This window comes from Canis lupus, chromosome 1 (genome assembly GCF_048164855.1).
Source record: "Canis lupus baileyi chromosome 1, mCanLup2.hap1, whole genome shotgun sequence".
Classification (NCBI taxonomy): Eukaryota; Metazoa; Chordata; class Mammalia; order Carnivora; family Canidae; genus Canis; species Canis lupus.
Window position 1 is genome coordinate 8,569,312 of NC_132838.1, and position 22,620 is coordinate 8,591,931.

Below are 22,620 nucleotides of genomic sequence, written 5' to 3' on the forward strand. Positions count from 1 at the left end.
AGAAACTAGAATCTTTGTGCATCACTGGTGGGAATGTAAAATGTGTAGTCTCTGTGAAAAAGAGTATGGAGTTACCTCAAAAGATTAAACGTAGAGGGGCACCTGAGTGGCTCTGTCCATTAAGCATCCAACTCTTGGTTGGATACAGAAAAAGCTATAAAAACAGAATGACCAAAACATTTTTGAGAAGTTACAATTAATTACTTGTGTCTCCTCTGTCACCACAGTTGGTGTGTTATTGTATCCCAATGTAAATACATTAAAGAAAAGTTTGAAAACTACCTGTCACTTTTTCAATATGCCTATATCCAAGAGAGATTTTTTTCCAAGAGAGATTTTAAGCCTATTTCACCCAAAAACATTTTCTAAGCAGAAAACCTGATAATACTTTGTGACAAAAGAACTGGGTGCATGAAAAACTTATGACATTTTTCACAATTGCCAGGATCTTCAGTGCAGATGTTTTCTCAAAATGTCAGTAATAATAAAAATCTACATTTGTCAAGAAGTCACTACTTTTCAAAGGACAATGCATACTTACAAAACTTCAAGTTTTCTGTTAAATTACCTTTTCTGAAAAATCTTGAAATTCCAATTTTTCTGTCTATATCTTTGAAATGAATATAACTAAATTCTCTTTGCTACACTGTTGATAACCTCACTGGATGGACGTTTAAACTTCATTAACATTTCAGAGAATGATATCAACATCATGGCAGCGTAAGACATCCCTTGCTTTTTTCCTCCCCATGAAAAAACAAAAATTCAGCATCTATCTATGGACAAAAAGATGCATTGAGGGATCTGTGGAATCCTGAACCATGCACGTAGGGACCTGACCTGGAAGGATTCTCACTCACCCTTGTGCTTGGGAACAGGTAGATGGACCTCAGTTTGGCTGCGGGCCTTGCCATGGCCTGTGAACTATCTCCAGGCCCTCTCGGCCATGGTCCAGGAACCCCTGGAGAATACAGACTTAGAATCACCCCTGTGAGAGAGACCCTTCTTGGAGGTTCAGGTTTCTAGAAAAGAATTTTCAACACCCTGTTAGAGAAAAGAAAAAAGAAGGAAACAAATAGACCCACAGAGGTGGGTCTAAGAGGAACAGTTTGACTTTTACCATCCGTGAAGGCAGCACAGATTAGGGGCAAAAGAGATCATTCTCCATGTATGACTTCTCCCGTAGGGGAAAGGAGAGGGTGTGGGTGAGCATCCAGCTTCTTCAGCTGTGCAACATGCTGCCAAAATTCTCATTTCTCTCTCACCACATCAAAAAGAATTGAATGGTGAGGAATTGGGAAGAAACAGGGAGAAGAGCAGATAGGACTCTCAGAGGACATTAAAAGCCCACCCATGAGCCACTGGGGAAGTATCACTCAGGACTCCCCCAATCTGGCACATGGCATCTCCAATGCCCCATACGTCTCACTCACACAGTTTTGGCAGAGAGCTAGTGAGCAAGGACAGAAGCCATCCAAATCTGTAGGCCAGGGAGAGACCACAAATTTGAGATTAGTGCCTCCTTTGGGAAAACAGAGAGAGTTTGTCAACACTCAGCCTGGTGTGTTTCAAGATCCAGAGAAGACAGATATGCTTAAGGATGCTGCCACAAGAAGCAGCAAGAAGATGGAGCAAGAAGATGGAGCAGGTGTACCCACAGAAAGTCTGAGCTAGCCTCGGTACCTCTCTCCCGAACACAGTAAAGACTGGAAGAGGTGACAGCTATTTCATGCAAAGAGAGTAATGCAAAGCTAGGAGCATGAAAAACAAGGAAATATATCAAAATCTCATAAAAAGATCGAAATAATGTCCCAGTAACTGGATCCCAAAACATGGAAAATTTTAATTTACTTAAAAAAGAATTCAAAGTAGCTTTTTTAGGGAAACTCAGTGAACTAAAAGAAAACACAGAAAGACAATTCAATGAAATCATAAAAAGCAGTATACAAGCAAAATGAGAAGTTTAACAGAGACAGAAAACACAAAAAAGAACCAAACAGAAATTCTGGAGCTGAAGAATATAATGAATGAACACAAAGATGGGAGCCTGGTAGGAGGTTTTTGGGCACAGGCAGCCCACCTGTTGGTGTGTCCAGATGGAGCAGCATGTCAGCCATTCCAAAGGAAAAGCCAAAGTGGAAAGTAATGCCATCCCTCTGGGTCGAGCCAAACTTTCCCCTAGCTTTATTAATCTTCAAGCATGTTCCCCACCAACCACTTTCTTGAACATCCAGAGAACAAAGCTGCCCTCAGGAGTCGACCACAAGCCCAAGGAATGCCTGGGACTCCTAGAATGCATGTATGCAATCTCCATTCAGACCCAGCCCTCCCAACAATAGATGGCTATTTTGGAAAATTTACAAGCATCCAAGACACAACTAGCTCCTGAGAGGAGAAGCAAGAAGTCTTCTCTCCCAGTCTTATCCTGCAGTTTGCTGTTAAGTCATCTGCCCCAGTTCAGTAAATGAATTCGGGGGGGGGGGGGGGAGCGGAGAGAATATAATGAATGAAATGACAACTGTAATAAAAAGTACTAAGAACAGGCTTAATTCAGCAGAAGAAAGAATCTGTGACATTGAAGACAGGAACTTTGAAATTATCCAGTCAGAGGACAAAAAGGGAAAAGGAATGAAAAGAAATGAAGGAAACCTACATGATCCATGGTACACAATCAAAAGAAATGCTCTCAGTTAACCAAATTCCCAAAGGAGAAGAGAAAAGGGGCAGAGAAATTAAAGAAATAATGCTGGGTGGCTCAGTCCATTAAGGCACCAACTCTTGATTTCAGTCCAGGTCATGCTCTCAGGGTCCTGGGATTGAGCCCCATGTCTGGCTCCATGCCTGGTGGGGGTCTGCCTGAGAGTCTCTCCCTCTCCCTCTGCCACCCCCCCACTCGCATGTTCTCTCTCACTCTCTAGCTCTCTCAAATAAAAAAAATATTTAAAAAAACCTTTAAAAAGAAAAAAGAATAAAAGAATGGCTATGAGCTACCCAAATCTGGGGAGAAATGGATATCTAAGATCATGAAGCTCATAGGTCACCAAAGAAAACCAACTTGAGATCCTCTCCAATATGTATTACAGTAAAACTCAAAAATCAGACAAAGGAAAAATCATAAAAGCAGTAGGAGGAAAAAAAAAACTTGTAACTTACAAGAAAACCCCCATTAGGCAATCAGTGATTTCTCAGGAGAAACCTTACAGGCCAGGAGAGAATGGGATAGTATATTCTAAGTGCTGAAGAAGAAGGAAAAAAAAACTGCAAACCAAGAATAAAGGAGAGATAGATTCCCAGAGAAACAAAAGCTGAGGGAGTTCACCACAAGAGCTGCCTTAAAAGTAATGTGGAAGGGTGTTTTGCAAGCAGAAATGAAAGGATGCTAACTAGTAAGATGAAAACATACGGCAATACACAACCCACTGACAAAGGTAAGCATATAGTCAAATTCATAATACTCTACTACTGCAATATGGTGGAATGTTAAGCACTTAACTCTAGTTAGCCTTTTAGAAGGTTAAAGGACAAGAGCATTAAAAATAAATATGGCTACAATAACTTGTTGATGAACACAGTATAAAAAGAGCTGAATTCTGACATCAAAAAATATAAAAGGAGGAGAATAAAAGGGTAGAACTGTTGTAGGCACCTGGAATAAAGTTATCATCATAAAATAGAGTATTATAACTATAAAATATTTTATGTAATCCTCATGGTAACCAGAAAACAAAAATCTACAGTACATTCAAAAAGGATAAAGAGAAGGGAATCAATGAAAACCACTACATAAAACCATTAATTCACAAAGGAAGCATCAAGGTAGAAAAAAAGGAATAGGAGGACTATAAAATAGCCAGAAAACATAAGATGGCATTAGTAAGCCCTCACATATCAATAGTTACTCTAAATGTAAATGGACTGAATTCTCCAATCCAAAGGCACAGAGTGGCTGAATGATTTTTTTTTTTTTAAGATTCTATCCATCTATTAATGAGAGACATAGAGAGAGAGGCAGAGACATGGCAGAGGGAGAAGCAGGCTCCCAGTGGGGAGCCTGATGTGAGACTTGATCTCAGGACCCCAGGATCACGACCTGAGCCAAAGGCAGATGCTCAACCACTGAGCCATCCAGGCACCCCAGAACGATTTAGAAAAGCAAAAACAAAAACAAAATTTAATTATATGCTGCCTACAAGGATTCACTTCCATTTCAAGGACCCACATAGATTCACAGTGAAAGCATGGGAAAAATATTCCATGTAAGTAGAAGTCAGAATAAAGTAGGGATAGCTATACTTACATCAGACACAGTAGACTTTAAGAAAAAATTGCAACAAGAGACACAGAAGGTCATTATACCATTATAACGGAGCCAATTCATCAAGAAGCTCTAACAGTCATAAACATAGATGCTCCCAGCATCAGAGCACCTAATTATATTAAGCAAATGGTGTCAGACCTGAAAGGAGAAACAGATGACACTGATAATATTAGGGGACGTCAACACTCCACTTCAGCAATGGATAGATCATCCAGACAAAAAATCAACAGTGAAACACTGAACCCTTCTGCACTGTTGGTGAATGATCCAGCAATCTCACTTCTGGGTATTGACCCAAAGGAAATGAAAACAGGATCTCAAAGAGATATGTGTACTCCCATGTTCTCAGCAGCATTATTTACTATACCAAAGATAGGGAAGCAACCTAGTGTCCACCAAAGGATGAATGGATAAAGAAGATATGTATATCATAAAAAAGAAGGAAATTCCACCATTTGTGACAAAACAGGTGGACCTTGAGGGCACCATGCTACATGAAAAAGTCAGAAAAGCAGGGGATCTTTGGGTGGCTCAGCAGCTTAGCACCTGCCTTTGGCCCAGGGCACGACCCTGGAGTCAGGATCGAGTCCCACGTCGGGCTCCCGGCATGGAGCCTCCTTCTCCCTCCTCTTGTGTCTCTGCCTCTCTCTCTCTCTCTCTCTCTCTATCAAAAATAAATAAATCTTTGGGAAAAAAAGTCAGAAAAGCAAAGCCAATGCTGTGGAATCTAAGAAACCCAAATGCGTAGAAACAGAGTAGAAAGGTAGTTAGTTACCAGAGACTGCGGAGTGGGGAAAACTGGGAGATGTTGGTCAAACTCCCATTTAGAAGACCAGTCAGTTCAGGTGATCTAATAAACAGCAAGGTGATTATAACCAATAATCCTGTGGTTTATACTTGAAAGTTGGTGAAAGAATAGGTCTTAATTTTTCTCACCACAGAAATGAAATGGACACTAACACTATGTTGGAAATCATGTTGCAATACATAAGTGAATCAAATTAACATGTTGTATGCCTCAAATTTACATAATGTTATAAGTCAATTCTATCTCAAGAAAGCCACAAAGAGAAAAACATTTCAGGTGTTGCTTCTCCTTTGGTAATGCTAAAACGTTTTAACCGAAGTTGGTGATTTGGATAATCTTATTCAAAATGTATGATTAGGCAACCATTGCGAGCCAGATACTATGTTCAATGCAAATTATACAAAATAGGGCAGCCTGGGTGGCTCAGCGGTTTAGCACCGCCTTCAGCCCAGGGCATGATCCTGGAGACCCAGGATCGAGTCCCACGTCGGGCTCCTTGCATGGAGCCTGCTTCTTCTCCCTCTGCCTGTGTCTCTGTCTCTGTCTCTATCTCTCTCTCCCTCTCTTTCTCTCTTGTCTCTCATCAATAAATAAAATCTTTTTAAAAAATTATAGATTATAGATAAAAAAATAGAATGACATATTCCATTGAGTATCGATTACAAGTGGGGTTGTTTTTACAAATCCATGAAATTAAGGGGAAATATAATTAAGTGACTTTTGTTCATACCGGAGAAGTGAAAGATCAGAATAATTGAGAGACCTCTTTGTTTTCGATTTCAGCCCAAAATGCCATTTAAACTGTTTTAGCTGAAAAGCTGGATTAATTGCTTTGTGTTTTGCCCTCTCAGATCCTCCCTGACCACACTCTGGTATGTACACTGAAGAACTAGAAAAAAAAAAAAAAACAGGCAAAAGATTAGCAGCCTGGAGCATAAGAAGGAAAACAAAACAAAATAAAGAAGCTCTACAATGACTTTTAAGTTAGAATGAAGAATATCTCTAAACTGGTTCGTGGAGACACTTTTATAAGCATTGAGTCACACTGCAACATAGTTTTATTAATAATGTAGAAGCTTTAGAACAGCAAATGTTTCTGACAGAGCAATACTTTAACTTGAAAGCGCAAGCTCCCCTTTATAAACAAAAATGCTTCTTTCACATTGCTCTGGAAGCACAAAATTTGGTTAGCAATTTCTGAAAGACATCATTAGCTCTTCAGCGCACCATTCCTCTCCTGCGCGTACAACTCCTCCCAGAAAGGATTTAAATAACAGTGCTCACTTTGAAGTGCGCAAATCTCATTGACAGCAAAGGCCACCTGAGGCAACAAGGTTGCTATAGCCTTCTTGTCAAACAGTGTTGGAATCTGAACCTTGAGAAAAAAGGACAAATTCAAGCTCTAACGTTCAACTTTTCACTCATCTTAAGATTGACATCCTAAATGTTTACAAATAACTATACTTTACTCCTAAACGGGTTTAATGCATGTTCATCGATATCCTCTTTGTCTCCACAATATCCTCTTTGTCTCCACACCAGAATCGTCTACCTTATATCTGAATCTGCTAATATATAATAATCCTTGTGAAATAGGCAGAAACAATAGTTATTTTCAACAATGGTAATCAGAATTTACAGGGTTTTTTTTTTATTTACACACAATAACTGTGTGTCCCAAAAGAAAATGAATAAATTCTCTCTTTTTCCAAATATTAGTTCTTTGACCTAATGTTCACACTCAGTAACATTAACTAGAAAGACCGAATAAGGGTAATGGAAAGATTGCCTTTGTAGATATTCTTAGTATCATTTTCTGCTTTTTGACTTGTTTCTTCATATCAAGTGATTTTTAGGGAACCAATCTTGCTTACGGCTACCCAAAAAATTACTCCTATAACTCAATGGCTTAAAGCCATCCATTTGATTTATTATATCTCATTTTAGGGGTGAGAAGCTACTGGGGTTCAGGTGGGTGGTTGTTATGCTCCACATGGCACTGATGGGTCACTTGGTGGGACACAGCTGAAAGCAAAACCAACACACTTTCACTCATGTGCATGGACCTTCGAAATGATGCAAGGGATGGTTAGGAGTCTGGGCTCAGCTGGGACTGTCACTTGACAGGCCTACAGGTGATTGCACCCTTTGGGCAGTGTCAGAATATCCATAATTGTTACACGGTGGCTCAGGGATCCCAGAAAGACTGTTCAAAGAAACAGAAGGTGAATCTGACATTTTCTTAAGAACTGGTCAAAGCCATGACAGAACCTAGCTCAGTTCAAGGGAATGAGACACAGGTCCCACCTCTCAAGAGAAATGTCAAAGAAATCACAGCCATCTTTAATCTGTCCCATCAACGAGCTTTCCTGAGGACCTTCTCCATGTCCCCACAAATACAGATCATGGTACTTCACCTGCAGACACCCTACTTTCTGACTTACCTAACCTTTATTAAATCATTCGGCTATTACTTCTAGTTAAAGAATTACCTCGGGCTTCTTTTAATGAGTTTCTTTTAATCACAAAAGAAACAAAGAATATTAAAAAGAATTGTTAGCATGCATATTTAAATTTCAGAATACCTATTTTTAGTCAAACAAGCATGTTTGTTACCACGCCTTGATATTATCAAGAATGATATATTAACAATACTACACATAAAATCATTTTACTGATACAAGAAAAACCTGTCTCAGCTTCAATAAATAATCAGTAGGCTATGGGCTAGCAGCTCTCCCATTTCATGGATTGCAGTTTGAGGCATATAACAAGTAACTTTCTTAGGGTCACTCAGCTGGTAGATGTCAGAGCTGGGCAAGCTGCCTCCCTTGTGATAGAGTGCATACAGTGCTTCTGTTCTATTGAATTACATCAATTTTTAACATAAAATTCTACAATGAAGTTCAATGCTATTTATCCTCATTCTCTGTGAAACCTCGATATTCAATTCTCAGGAGTACTTATGATCATGTATGCACAGTACATTTTAAAAATCTCAAGGCATTTATATTTAAAACCTCTGACCAGAGCTCTAAGGACATCATAATTTATATTTATGCCCTATACAACTTAGAGGTAATTACATGGCAGTTGGGCTATTTTTTTCTAACTACTATACTAATGTTCAATGACTGCACTTTTGACAATCCACTGGAGTTTCATTAGCAGATAAAAACATCTTGGTAAATGCAACAAGCATCATGCTGGTTTGACAGACCTGAGACAGGCCACTGAAAAAGAGGGAAGGAAGTGACACTCAGGTAACTGTCCTAGTGTTGGGTCTTCATATGGTAATTAAGTATCATGAGCTCATTTTTAAAAAATCTACAAAATGATTTTTATCATTTAATGAGAACCACATTGTAATTAAATATTTAATAATGGCCCTTACAAAGCATATTTTCAGTATCACCAGTATGCACAATATTTTAACACTGTTGTACCTCAGATTAATATAAGACTCAATGGATTCACAGTATAAATTACATATATCTCTAGCCTGTATCTAATAAAGAAAATTAAGGAGAAACATAAAATCTATAAATTTTATGAAATGTGCACTTAAATAAATAATCTATAGTAATAAAATTATGAGTGTCACAAATCAAAAAATTTCTGAAGTTGGTTCTTGAATGGACCAATAAGAAATATTTAATAATTTTGCCTGCTACATCTTCACTTAATAAATAAAACTGCCCAAAACTCATCAAAGCTTTTTTGAAAATGTTTTCAAACTAACATGACAATGTCCCTTAAACAGCTTTGGTGACAAACTTTGAGTAAGCAATTTTTATGTTTTTACAGTATTTAGAAAATGTGAAACAAACAAAAATAAAGAGAATAGTAGAGTGAATTTCCTGTTCCTCATCACACAATTTTAACATTTTTGAAATCATTGCTATTAATCTTCCATCCTTGCTCTTACCAACTCCCTACCTCTCTGGCTTGATACAAATCCCAGGTGCTGTATCATTTCATTTATAAATTACAATAAGCATTTAAAACTTCAAATTGTGCTAAGTTAGGATATTTTACACAATCGATAAATATTGAGTTTAAAATTTAATTATTTTTTAGAAACTGAATAAGAAATGAATATCTGAAGTAAAGTTGAAATGTCATTATCTACACTACAAGAGAAGCTACTATTTTTAAGACGTTAGGGAGTTATCATTTGGAAATCAATAATGCTTAAGGCAAAATCATCGTTATTAATTCATCAGAGACTCAATATTATTAATCTGGTTTAAACTGCAGGTTTAAGTATATTTTATTGTTTATACCATATCTAATTTCAAAACCCTGCAACAGTCTTGTACATATTTGAAATAATAACTGTGATTTCGTTTTTAAAATATATTTGCTAGTTCAAACTGATCCCTATTCATTAATCAAAACTGTGTTTTATAGTTTTATAGTAATGTTTTGTAGTAGCTACAGGCAAAATCGATGACAAAATACAAAATATATGATAAATCATGTTTCTTCTTATCAACTCCTTATTTTATCAGGCTGTTCCATATATTAAAGGTAAAACAGCAAATAAGACAATAAAGCTCCTGTCCTCAAAGAGCTTATAGTCTACTGGGAAAACAGACAATGAAGAAACAGAATTATAAAACATAGAACACTATATGGCAGCAAGTATTACGCGGAAAAATAAAGCCAAATGAGGTGGCAAGCAATGACTTGGGGGAGTGGCAGTTGGCTGGATTCCTGATGAGGAGACTTGTGTGTAGTATCTCTGATGAAGGCCAGGAGGAAAGCCCAGCAAAGATTTATAAAAGAACAGCAAGAGGAAAAGAAAAGCTTTGAAAGGAAAATAGAATTAATGTCTAACCAGAACTGCAAGAAAACCATGGAGATTGCACAGAGGGAGAAAGGGGGAAAATCTCCAGGAGTCAGTCTGTCATATTGTCAGAAACCATGTTGTGGGAGAACTTATAGGCTAAAAAGTCATGACTACAGATTTTGTTCTGAGTGTGATGACAATCCATTAAAGGATTCTAAACAGGGAAGCAAAGTAAACCTCATTTTTAGGTTTAAAACAGTATTCTGGCTTTTGTATGAAGAACTACAGAGCAACCAATATGGAAGCAAGGGGGTAAGTTAAAATTCGACTAAAGAAGTCCACAGAAGAAATGATGAGTAAGGGTGACGGGCGGAAAGATCCTGAGTAGTCACGTTTAAAATATGTATATAATTTATTTACTTGAGAGAGGGCAGGAGGGGCAGAGGGAGAGAAAAATCTCATGCAGACTCCATGCTGAGTGTGAAGCCCAACCCAAGGCTCGATCTCAGGGCCCTGAGATCACAACCTGAGCTGAAACCAAGAGTCCAACGGTCAACTGACTGTGCCACCAGGTGCCCCACATTTAAAATATATCTTGGAAGTAGAGCTACAGAGCTTGGTGGATTGGATGTGGGATGCATGGAAAAGAGCATCAAGGAAGACTTCTAAGATTTTCACCTGAGCTCAAAGTAGATGGGGATGCCTTTAATCAACAACTAGGTGGAAAGCAGGTTTGCAGGAAGTAAATCAAGAGTTCTATTTTGGTCAGGTTAAGTTTGAGATGCTTCCTAGACATCTGTAAATGATTTGCTAGAGCACTGAATACACGAGTCTGATGCTTGCCAAGGGGACTGGCGCTGAGATATCCGTGTATGGGATTCATGAGCGTCTGAACCAGACTGAATGGCATGGAAATCAGTGAGATCGTCCAGCGGGTGAGTGTGCATGGAGAAGGAAATCAGGCTGAGAACTAATCCCTGGGAAGATGAGGAGCTGCCAACTCCTCAGGCAGAGAAGGAACAGCCAGAGAGAGAAGAAGAAAGTCAGCAAAGCAAGCTATTTGGAAGCCAGGTGATGTAGGTACTTCCAGAATAACAGTGTGATCGGCTGCACCCAATGCTTCTGCAAGGGTGAGCTGATGAGAAGTGAATGTTGATTACAGAATTTGCCCAAAGGAGGAGGTTACCGGTAAACTGAGTAATAATTTTAGTGGTGTAGCAAAAATGAAAATTTTATTGAAGAAAAATAAGTTATAAAAATAAGGAGATAAAGAAACAGAGAAAGCTAACCTCAAATTTTCAGAGTTTTGGTATGAATGGTACCGAAGAAATCATTTATCTGGAGAATTGCTGGGTTTATGGATGACTAGCCCTTTTTCCTTTTCTTTTCAAGATTTATTTATTTTTTTTAGACAGAGTGAGAGAATGAGAGAGCAAAGGAGGAGGGTCGGAGGGAGAGAGAGAATCCTCAAGCAAACCCCCGCTGAGCGTGGAGTCCAATGCAGGGCTCCATCCCAGGACCCCAAGATCATGACTGGAGCAGAAATCAAGAGTTGGATGCTTAACCAGTTGAGCCACCCAGGCGCCCTCATTCCTTTTTCTTAAGATGGAAAAAAATAGAGCATGTTGGAAGGCTAATTGGAATGACGTCATAAAAAGGGAGAACATGATGATGCAGAAAAGAATGAAGATAATTTCAGAGAAAAGTCCTTGAGTAAGCTTAAAGATGTGGGCTCCAGCAGCCTTGGGGAGGCTGCAGCTGCCCACCATGGATGTATAAGGTGAGTACATGCTCAGACTATGGACAAGGACATGGACTGGATGCTAGCACAGGTGGTCTGTCTACTGCCATGATTCTCAACCGGTGGATCATGAACACAAAAAATAGTTCTTTTTCAGAGCTGGAAGTTTTCAAGCATGTCAACTGTCCTGTGTCTTTAGAGAAGTGGTTTTCAAAGTAGGGTCCCCAGAGGAAATGCAACAGGATCTCATGGTACTTCTGAGAAAAATAATTTCTCAGACCCTAACCCAGACTAACTGAATCAGAAACTCAGGAGGAGCCTAATAATGTGTATAAACAAGCCCTCCAGGTATTCTGATGCATGCTGAAGCCTGAAAATTGCTGTTCTAGAGGGTGAGGGAAGAGGTGAGGAGCTGTGCAGGCAGCTCCTAAAACTACCCCCAGGCCCATGGCTTCCAAGGAACCACTCCCCTTAGACTCATTGGGTTACTATCAGTACCCAGCCCACCTCCGTGACCCTCTTCAAGAAGAGTCTTGAAGGGATCCCTGGGTGGCGCAGCGGTTTAACGCCTGCCTTTGGCCCAGGGCGCGATCCTGGAGACCCGGGATCGAATCCCACGTTGGGCTCCCGATGCATGGAGCCTGCTTCTCCCTCTGCCTGTGTCTCTGCCTCTCTCTCTCTGTGTGATTATCATAAATAAATAAAAATTAAAAAAAAAAGAAGAGTCTTGAAGCCTCTACAATTATCTTTCCCAATTTATATTCTTGCAGTGACCATATTCATGGCCTGTAAACAGTGTTTTTATACTAAAAATCCAAGTTTCTCATTTTTATGAAACTCCACTTTTATATGAGCCAAGAGCTATTTGCAAATGGTTAATATTTTGCTAACAAGTCAATTCCACTCATTTATACACTTCACATGTTTCAGGAAAATAGTATCTTTACATTTCTGGGTATGAAATGTTTCTGAATATTATGATTATCTATGTCTAAAATATCACCGCAAGACCAGAATTTTCTCTTCATGCCACTCTTAGAAGAAACACTACTATCAGTTCTTTGGGTAATTCATGGAAAACTAATGACTCTCTCTTCTCATGACCTGGGGTAGGATGTTTGGATCTTGTTTTCCTAGGACTTCAGCAAATAAATTCTTCTGGAGGCTACACAGACTGTGGAAGTAGGTGGGTATAGTACACATCTGAAATAATCATAAGCTTATGCTATCAAGATGGTATTTAAATTTTACTCTGGTTATCGCTTGGATTGATCAAATGTTTAATGTAAAGAATAGCCTTTTTCTCATTTTAAATGCTAAAGCTCATCTCGGTGGGAAGTATTACAAACTCTAATGTGCTTCTTTTACGATGTGAGCATCACCTTTGTCATATTAAAATCCATCCATTTCTAGTAAGATAAAATTAAAAAGAACTCCAGCCGAATATAATTAAAAACCTGGACTATATGTCTTCCAAAGAACCAAGTGCTTTCTGCACTTTGGGGAGTCCTATATGCTTTCCCACTGTGGCTAAGTTCATAAGTGCAGTTGAAAGGATCCGTGCTGATTATAATTACATTCTAAATTAGCCAATATTAGCACTGTGCCAAATAATTCACATAGCATGGTTTCCATGTTAGACAATCAATTACAGTTCAGATGAATCCATGCAAAAATCCATAACTTTTATTTAGGATCACAGTTTTTGTAATTTAACATATTATTACAGCAGAGCCTTCAAAAGGTCAGAGAGAACAATGGAGAGCAATTTCCAGTTAGTAAATGTTCCTTTATTGTCACAAGAGGGTAAGAAAGCTGAGGATCTCTGCATGCTTGGTAGGATCAAAATTTCAACTTATTTTGACGTTCGCCTTACAGAATACTTTAAAATAGAGAACAGTTCTATCTAAAACCTATTAAAATTTCACAGTAGTGTATCATGATGATACATGTCATGTTAGAATCTTTTATGTTGGCCAATTCACTGGGAGAGTGCAGAGGTAGGAAGAAACACCTTGGGAGATGACACCAGGTAGGAGCACCTGCCTAGACGCCCAGTAGATAATAGTTTTACATTTTTCCAAATTTGAGAATTTAGCAATATCCTGCTGCCCCCAAGAGTTCTACCTATTGCAATGGCATAGCAGAATCATTCCAGAAAATTCTGTGATTTATCTTCTCCATACCAATGTATTAGAGACCTGGAGAGACACCTCTTATTTTCTTTCAGCATATGGACTATATTTCCCAAAGCCAAATGAAACAGGTTAAATTTCGTTCCAAAACGCCTCTAATACAGTGAAAAGAAAAGCAAACACATTTTCAAACATAAGGATTAGGTCCTGTTTTTAATCATCACGTAAGAGTAATAGTCACAAGTTTTTTTCCCTGAGATTTTAAAATTAACCATCATTGGAATCTTTATAGGACAAGTCACTGGATATATATCCTACCAACACCATTTACCTGTCAGCAAGACATGTAAATCTACATGTCTATGGATGGTTAAGAGAATTAATTGGCCTATGTGAGCCAATTTAGACCAGGTTATATATTAAGTATATTTGGTTCAAAATCAGCAAAATCACACACACACACAACTACCCTAGCCTCACTCCTCAACTCTGGCTCAACAGAAGCTCTCTTCAGAATAAAGGCACTGTCTGCAAAAGGATGTGGAGGGAAGAGAGTCCTTCATGACCTCTCCTACCACGTTAGCTGGTGGTTTCCTACTGTGAGGTCTGAGAAGCAGATCCGGAAAGAAAAGGATGAATGTTTGAAGCGTGATGACCAACTGTGAGACCCAATTTGACGACAAGCTCATGGAGACGCTTCACCAGAGGTGTAGACAGCGCAGAGGCGGGGGGCACGGCCAGGCAAGAGGGAGGAAGGCGATCTCCCTGAGGACACCACATTCTCCCGAGGTCCAGGGCCCAGATGCTAGGGCTGGATGGCCAGAGTTCAAGTCCCACCTCTGCTGATCAGTAGAAGCAGAAACAAGAGGAAGTCTCTTAACCTTTCTGTGCCTCTGCTTCCTTCTTCTGTAAAATGCAATTGATAACAGCACTCCTGTGTGATGAGAAAACTGCTGTTCTGAATGGCTGCTTAGGCAATTTATGGTATGACAACCCTGCTCACACTCAAATCGGTCCAGAGTTTGGGGTTTTTTCACCTCCCCAAAGTGGGAGTGTAGATGCTGAGGGAGCTACCCGCCAACCCCATACAGGTGACCTGTGCCTCCTCATTCAGCAAGTCCTAACCTGCATATTCTTGATTTAATATACCAGCCAGAGGCCCCCAACACACCTCCTACAAACACACAGTGGTTGTCCCAAGGATCCAACCTGTAAAGTTTCAGATCAAGACCTTGTGCGTGGTAACCAGCACAGACACGTCTGCTCTTGCTCCCATTAATATTACCTGCAGTTGCCCCTATTTCAAAATTAAACACATATTCCCTGGACCTCGTGTAGAGGAAAGAAAACATGAACACGCTGCTCCATGTCTTATTGCTGCTCTGTTTTTCCGTCTGCTTGCTTGGGTGGAATCATCTCGGCTACCTTAACTCCTGCACTCTGGGAAAGAAATGAACCAGGGTGGGAGGTGGTTTGGGTTGTGTTTATTTGAATAATGTAGACAAATGTTTCTGTTCTCTGGTTTTCTCTGGAAGCACGCCTGCTGTACCGCCCAGAGAAGGGGTCCTGGCAGGTGGGGGCCCAGGCACACAGCACCCCAGCACCTGCCGCTAGCGGGGAGCAATGCGGCCCAGAACACACCAGGCTTGTTAACTGCTCAGCACTCCTAACTAAGCGCTTTTCGACTCCTGGCTCATCTCTTCTGTTTGTGTTGTGTTTTTACTGTTGTTGCTTCTTTGGGAATTTGTGCTGTGCAGGGAGAAGGAAAAAGCTATCTAAAATGCCAAGGAAATATTTCAAGAAAATGCAGACATTTTTAGGTGCTGAATACATACGGAGTAATAAAATATAAAATAAATAACATGGAATAAATATAAAGGTATTTCCTGTTTTTTGTTTGTTTTTTGTTTGTTTTTACCTAAAGGATTCCTGATTCTTTTAGGAACAATGGAAAAGGAGTACGTTATTCACAGCGATGGCACACAAGTGGAAAATATGTAAAATGCACCCCAGATGCACCACTGCGCAAAGTGGGAAAAGCAGCTCATTTTTTCTCTAACGTGTGATTCTCTGATCAACAAAGCTTGGCTGAGTGGCTCCGTGTGCGGTCACCCCTGCAGGTGCGGCGATGGGTCAGGGGCGAGCGGGAGTGGGGGTGCGGGCCGAGCTGGAAGTGGGGGGCGGCCTGGTGCGGGGGGCCACTCCGGCCAGTGGGGACCCGGGGTGGTGAGAACCTGTGGAAATGCCCTTCTGCCTGCTTTAATTTTCTCAGGAAAAGGGTAAGCAAGGTCGCCAACAAAAAGCAACATCTCGACACAAAAATACCCCGTCGCTTGCACATGTGCATAGACGTTCTAGGAGCTTCTACATCACCTTGGAGGAAACAGGAAGGTCGCGGGTCAGCGTCAGAAACCCAACCCAGTGGAGCGAGCCCGACCGACGGCCCGATCCCGGGCAGCAGCGAGGCCGCCGAGATGCCGAGGAGGGACTGATGTCCTGGGACACGTGCCCTGGGTGACGGGCACACGCGACGCACGGTGCCCCCTGGGCCTCCGCTACCCCAGCTCTGACGGTGCTCATCCCCTGGGTCCCACCGCCAAGGTCCCCGCCTTGCGGCAGAGCGCGCAACCCTGGCGTGAGCTATACAAGGTGTGCAAGGGTGGTCTGCACCCTGGAATCCTTACCTCCCCCCCCCGGCAAAAAAAAAAAAAAAAAACTTGCCAAATAATCAGCGGTTCCTCTTCATATAGTAATCAGAGGAAATACTTTTAAAAGTATTTAAATTTCAATAAAAATTATTCAAAAATCATTCACCCTGGCCTCTGCCTTGGTGGTGTCCACCTCTACACGCACGCACCGCTGCACACACACATCCATGCGGGGCACCGGGTGGCTCAGCGCTTGAGCGGCTGCCTTCGCTGCAGGCCGTGATCCTGGGGTCCTGGGATCGAGTCCTGCTCTGGGCTCCCTGCAAGGAGCCTGGTTCTCCCTCTGCCTGTGTCTCTGCCTCTCTCTCTCTCTCTCTCTGGGTCTCTCATGAATAAATAAATAAAATCCTTTTTAAAAATCCGTACGATTTCAACACACATGCAAGCAAATCTACCCAGTTCCCTTTGCCGTGCTGCACTGACTTCACACTCAATTTTTTATGGAGAGAAATTTCTGATCCTCATAAAAGTACAAGTATGGTTTTGTTTTCTCCCTTATTTATTTTCCTTGTTTCTTGCAAATAGCACAGAGAGGCAGAGCAAGGTATTTCTTTCCAAGGCCCTTCGCACACGCATTAGTCACACGTATCTTTAGAAATCAACCTACAGTCATTTTCTTGTCAGCCTATAGTTAAGACTCACTCAGCATCTCCCACATTTTGTCAGATGTGGCCTCCCTAGCTCCCATATTATGGAGTAGCTCACGCAGCAGTCTGCAGGAACTATACCAACAATTTCTATTTTTAGCATCTTCAAATAGAGCAAGACTGTGTCTAAGTGCTACCAAGGGTCTCCAAATATAATTACATACCGTAATTGATACTGTGAACCATATACAGTTTCACTGAACAATCTAATGCAGTCCTTGAATGTCTGCCTCAACAAAACAATTTATTGGGCCATTGTGAGAGAAAATACAGAAGCAATAGTTAATTCACCAAAACCAGTACTTATAATCCATTTACCAAAAAATCGGTGATTTATATCACAGTGATGGGCTTTTTAAAAGTCATTTTATTTTTCAGTGTTATATTTTATTAACTTCTCCCATTTCGGTCCCTGGCATATTTACATAAATCAATCGCAAAATATCTGGTCTTCTTAATTTCATTTATGGACCATCAAGCTTACCTTTCAAAGATAAAAATTACTGAGGACTTTTCTGTGAGGCTTCAGAAAAATAGGATTTGAAAATAGATAATTAGGTAACTAGCTAAATCACAGTTATGATTTCAATTTTTCTTGAGCCATTAATGAGACTGGCAGTAATTGCCTTCCTGGCTTTTTCCACATGATTAGAAACTTTTCCAGGCTAACATCAAATTTACTCAGCCACATTTGGGTCCAATAAAGACAGAACTGTAGCATTTTTAGGGTCAGAATCAATGAACACATGAAAACAAAGCCGAGTCAAAGGCTTGTCCCAGTGGTTTCAATCTGCCAATCTTTTAGGGATGACATATTTTAGAACACCAAACACACATTTGTGCCAGCAGAGATTTTTAATTAGCTTTCCGACCTAACAGCAATAATGGAGGGAGCAGAACTTGGGTCACCACTTAGTGTGTTTTGGATCCTTTGAAAACTGACTTTTGTTCCCTTTTGAGCCTGGCGCTGACTGCCCTGCATCCCTCCGTAGGAGTTTTGCAGAGCGACAAATCAGCCATGGCACAAATGGTTTCTAATTAACGGTGACAGGATATTGACTGGGGTAACAATTGCTTGATAAAAACCAAAGAAAAGTTTTAAGGTCGTGTATTTTCCATTACATTCAGAAATGATTACCCTCTCAAAGATTTTAGGTTGATCATTATCTTTCCACCACAGATATTGGAAAATCCCCTTTTGAAAAAAAAATTTTACTGTTGTAGCTCAGTTGGAGGAAATGGATGAAAGACCACTAATCAATGATCATTCTTACCATGAATCAGCTCTTCTACTTGTAGCTGAATCTTACAAAATGCAAGACATGGGGATAACCAGCAACTAGACAGCGCTGACTTCTGGGGTTTTTCCTAAAGGGAGTATTGTACTCTGAATTCTTCTGCACACACAAGAGTTTTCCCTACTCTTTCTGACACTATTCTTTTTTTTTTTTTAAGATTTTATTTATTTATTCATGAGAGACACACAGAGAGGCAGAGACACGGGCAGAGGGAGAAGTAGGCTCCTTGCAGGGAGCCCGACGTGGGACTCGATCTCAGAACCCCGGATCACACCCTGGGCCGAAGGCAGGCGCTCAACCACTGAGCCACCCAGATGTCCCTGACACTATTCTTTATATACAATATAATGCTGCTGTTTCAAATAAAGCTGAACTGTTTTCCTGCTCCCCTAAATAACTAGATTGCCCTGGGTTCCTCAGAGTCAGCTGCCTTAAAATGATGAGAGCTCAAGTCACTTCACAAATCCCAAAGCACCCCATGGGTGATGACCAAAGCATTCAACATGGGGTTGTTATAGGTACTCCCCCAGGGGACATCTGCTCTCTTATAAGAGTATGGGCAGACAGCTGTTTGTCAGCCTACTATAAACCCTAAGTAGATCCGATTGTATTGACATTATGTACTGGAGATGAAGTTCCAAGCAAAGTTAGTCATTAAAAAGTATTCACTGTCAAAAGAACACATTTGAAAATTACTTGTATACAAGATAAAATGTTTCCATTTTAACCAGGCACATTTGAGCTGTTCAGCATCTAGTGGAAACTCAGTAATTGTCACAGAGTATACAGTCAATTTCTTCACTAATTAATAAAGTTAGAGTCTCAAAAGCAGAAAGAGCCTTATATGTATTCAATTAGTTCAGGTATCCCTATAGTTGAATCCCTTCCAATGTAGCTCTGCTAAGTCACAACCAAGTCTCCGGACAACTTCATGGATGGAGGGTGTTCTAGGAATAAGGAATAGCAAAGGAAGAGACCCTAACGTAGGAGCACGTGTGGCAGGCACACTTGAGGAATACCAAGCAGCCAGTGTTACTGGAGTGGAGAGTGTAAGACAGGGAAAGAATAGATGAGCAAGGGGTGAGCAGGCTGCTAGGTAAGCAGTAGTGCAATTATTCTGGAGGAAATGGACGGAGAGGGTTTGGGGCAGGTAAGTAGCATGAACTGACACGTTTCCACGGGGTCCCTCTGGCTGTTGTGCTGAATGCATTCTGAAGAGGAGACGAGGCCAGATGCAGAAAAGCCAGTTTGAATAACACAGGCAACGTCTGCTGGAGGATGTGACCAGGGCCTTAGCAGAGCAGATGATGAGAAGTACTTCCATTGGGAAGAGATTTTTAAGGTAGTCAACAGAACTTCCAGATGGATAGAACGTGGTCTCTGAATGACACACAAGAGTAGAGGATGAGCCCAAAGGTTTTATTTCAAATAGTTGGAAAGGTGGGATCGCCATTTACTGACCTGAGGAAGACTGAAGAAAGAGAAGTCTTCATGGTATGGGAACTCCATTTTTGGACAAACTTTCAGGTGCTTATCTAGAAGGAGATTCCAAAAGAGAAGTGAGGTATGCAATCTGGCACTCCGGAGAGAGGCGAGGTTGGAGATTTAAATTTAGGGTCATCTGCACCTGGATGGTATGAAGAAATCACACTAACCCCTGAGTGCTCCACCATCTAGGAGGGAGGGAAGTGAGGAGAAACCTCATTGGAGCCTGAGGAAGAAAGGCCCAGAAGCCAGGAGGTAAAGCAGTTTGTGAAGCCAGATGAAAACCGTGTTTCAAGGAGTAAAGAATGATCAGCTGTGCCAAATGCTGCCCAAGCTCAGGAGCCTGAGGATTGGCATGGGATGTAACAATGTGGAGGTCACGGGGCCTTGACAAGAGCAACGGTGGCAACCTTAGTGGATCTGGAAGGAAGAAACGGAGAGGCGGTGAATACAGGTGGCTCTATGTTGGCTTGGCCATGAAGGAAACTATCTCACTTGGAATGACAACCTGGCAGCTACGTATTATCACACCCGGGAGGCTCTGAGGAGCTGGTGAGCATCCGAAGGCAACAGGAGCAAACCTTCCACCTTCACATGTCGGGCTTCAGTGGCCATTAAGTAAAACCACTGGTTACCTATGTATATTGGAGCAGCTCTGACACCAATAACATCATCACAAATCCTGTTCATCTCTACTAGTGACTCTTCCCTCCCTCACCGTGTACACGTGCTGTTCCATAGAACGCGCTTCTGTCCTAATCAGCTTTCATTCTGCGAGAGCCATTGTGTCACTCCTGCCTAGTGAGTACATTTTTAGAATCCTGATTCTGCCATTATACACATTTGCTATTTTCCCCTATTTTAGGTAATCCAAATGTGTGAAATGGATGCAATTGTTTCTGGTTTTGTTTCCCCAAGGATTACTTATATTTCATTCTCAATTTTTCTTAATCAGTATGTAAATGCCTGGAGCTTTTCCATCTGACTAACCTAAAACACTTCCATTGAAATTTAGGTGTCATTCTTACCTAGACAATACTTTTGAGAATTCTGGTCTTTTCCATAGATTATGAAGTATTATTTTACTCTGGAAAATTTCAAGCGCAGGTGTTACCATTCATCATTCATCCTAATTTTTAAAAATAGGGTTTTCTTTATATTTGATGCAATAGATTATTTGTAAGTTGCCTCGCCTCTTGGTGGCCTCATAAACAGCATTACATACTTCCAGAAAACAAACCAACTGACAAGCTTTGGGTTGGTGGGAAAGTGTGCAACAAGAACAAAGATGTGTTTGTGCCAAGATCAAAGATAAATGATATAATATCAAGTAATATTGAGATGTTTGTTCTGCCCATAACTAAGAACAAATATCTTTCCTTTCTGAAGCTCTTTCAGATAAATGACAGTAAAATCTCCTTCAGAGGTGCTGCATGCAACCCACCCCCCAGTCTGTCCATCCGCAATGGCAAAATTACATACATGGAGCTTCTTGAAAGCATAGAGAGAGAGAGACTCTGGCATGCTCATGCCTCTTTCAGGCCCCTGACAGGCTGACTCAGTTATTCAAACACTAAGAAGAAAAATGCAACTTAGGGTAGAGCCTGGGAAACCTGATTCCATGGCTACTTGAGTACTTGCCTACATGAGTTGGAGTCATCTTGGAGGAATCACCTTTTGTGCAGTCCTGATTAAAGTTCTAGATCTCCATTCAAAATTGTGAGGAAATGACTGAGTAATAAATGTGACTCAAAAAACTGGTTATCCACTTTGAAGGAAAAAAGCCTAAGATCCATACACCTCATTCTTTATGTAAAAGCACATGTCAAAAAATTTAAAACTCTAAATATTTTTAATCCATAAAATGAAAAAGTAAATAAACAGAAAATATATTAATAAAGATGACATGATGAGCATGAAATTTTCCTTGTAATCAGGGTCACATTCTTAGAAATAAGCAAAACTATGTGATAATCATCAACATTAAATGATAGAGTTGAGGGATCCCTGGGTGGCGCAGCGGTTTAGTGCCTGCCTTTGGCCCAGGGTGCGATCCTGGAGACCCGGGATCCAGTCCCATGTCGGGCTCCCGGTGCATGGAGCCTGCTTCTCCCTCTGCCTATGTCTCTGCCTCTCTCTCTCTCTGTGTGTGTGACTATCATAAATAAATAAAAAAAAAATTAAAAAAAATTAAAAATAAATAAATGATAGAGTTGATTTAGGCCCACTTGATATCCCAACAGGATTGTTTTAGGGTGACTAGCATGTTGATTCTAAAATATCCCTAGGAGATAACATCTGCAAAGCTAGCCATACATGGGGGCCACAGTGGGGGTCGTGTATGGCAGGAATCTGTTTTTAATTTATTTAAAGATGTAGAATTTTTTAAAAGATTTATTTTTTTTTGAGCAGAGAGAGAGAGAACACTAGCAGGGGGGAGCAGCAGAGGGAGAAGCAGACTCCTCACTGAGCAGGGAGCCCAATGAGGAGCTGGATCCCAGGACCCCAAGATCATGACCTGAGCTGAAGGCAGATGCTTAACCAACGGAGCCACCCAGATGCCCAAGATGTAGAATTTTTAAAGTCTAAAGTCAGGGTAGAAATTAGCAACTATCCTAATTAAACATACTAAAAATCTAGGAAAAGTCTAGAATTGAAGAAGAAACTAAGCATATGATAAAAGTG

The 22,620-nt window shown here is 40.7% G+C and overlaps 1 long non-coding RNA gene and 1 pseudogene across 3 annotated transcripts; both read left to right on the top strand.

Annotated features, from left to right (window-relative positions):
* Positions 1 to 2,096: 2,096 nt before the first annotated feature.
* LOC140611431 (TSSK6-activating co-chaperone protein pseudogene) lies at positions 2,097 to 2,468 on the top strand (annotated as a pseudogene).
* A 9,141-nt stretch (positions 2,469 to 11,609) lies between these two features.
* On the top strand, positions 11,610 to 16,486 carry LOC140611556 (uncharacterized). Of its 3 annotated transcripts, XR_012012706.1 has the most exons (4): positions 11,617 to 11,701; positions 12,776 to 12,848; positions 15,740 to 15,917; positions 16,070 to 16,486. It is a non-coding gene; the product is annotated as an uncharacterized lncRNA (long non-coding RNA). The 3 variants fall into 3 exon arrangements; XR_012012698.1 differs by lacking the exon at positions 12,776 to 12,848 and having other exon boundaries at positions 11,610 to 11,701; XR_012012725.1 differs by lacking the exon at positions 12,776 to 12,848 and having other exon boundaries at positions 11,614 to 11,701; positions 15,722 to 15,917.
* The last annotated feature ends 6,134 nt before the right edge of the window (positions 16,487 to 22,620 follow it).